The 954-nt window shown below is 39.1% G+C and overlaps 1 protein-coding gene across 2 annotated transcripts in view; it reads left to right on the forward strand.

Moving 5' to 3' along the window:
- ankrd46b (ankyrin repeat domain 46b) overlaps window positions 1-954 on the forward strand; it is a 7,886-nt gene that overhangs the window by 2,685 nt on the left and 4,247 nt on the right. The gene's annotated exons all lie outside the window — the stretch shown is intronic.

Here is a 954-nt window from a genome sequence, read left to right on the forward strand (position 1 = left end):
GCTCTTTTCATTCTGCATCACCGCCATGTGCGTATGTAAACAAAGGCGCAGCACATGCGCGTTTTACCCAGGTTCTATCGCGATATTTCATTTTCCTGTCGTTGCCCAAAATTACACCGGTATTACCGTGAACAGTATGATACAGCCCAGCCCTAGTCAGAAGTTCAACAACAGAAACAATGCAAAGCCAAATCAACTAGATCATCTAGCTAGTGTACTTACGGTGCTGGAGCAGTGTTGATCGGTCCAACGTGAGATTCACTACATGTGGACTTAGTATGACCTGAGGTCCCAAAATCACCACTTCATGCTGCTACTTTTTCCAGTCCCCCAGAAAACACACAGTGCCTGGTAGACCCCATGAGAAAGGCTTTAATCGGCACTCCTACTGCGCCAAGTCAGAGTGATTTTACTGGCTGACTGTACAAATGAAAAAACACAGAAATTCATTACAAAAACCACATTCAAAATAACTAATCTGGCACTCGCAGCAAGGTGTACCTAACGAAGTGGCCAGTGAGTGTAAATAGTTGTCAGACACAGACTTTGACTTGAAATTTAAATAAGTACCCCATAAATACTGCTGGTGTTATACTCCTTGACTTCAATATATCTTGGTTTATTTGAATAATTTTTTATTTTATTTTATTTTTTAAAGAGGAAAATACACAAATTTGTAATTTTGGACGACGCTGTTGTCGCCGTTTTTCTTTTTCTTTTTTAAAAAAAAAAAAAAACTTCCAGTAAAAACTATGCAGAATAAAACCTTAAGTCAAAATATTCTTTTCTCCTAAACTGCTCACAGAAACTTAGAATAACTGCAGGTACAGAAACGTACAAACAGATCTTTCATTGTGTGTGTGTGTGTGTGTGTGTGTGTGTGTGTGTGTGTGTGTGTGTGTGTGTGCGCACGTGCTGAAATCTTTGAGTGTGTAATGAACTTTTAAAGCTTTC

This window comes from Pundamilia nyererei, unplaced genomic scaffold (genome assembly GCF_000239375.1).
Source record: "Pundamilia nyererei isolate P.nyererei 1_Seehausen unplaced genomic scaffold, PunNye1.0 scaffold00451, whole genome shotgun sequence".
NCBI classification, from domain to species: domain Eukaryota; kingdom Metazoa; phylum Chordata; class Actinopteri; order Cichliformes; family Cichlidae; genus Pundamilia; species Pundamilia nyererei.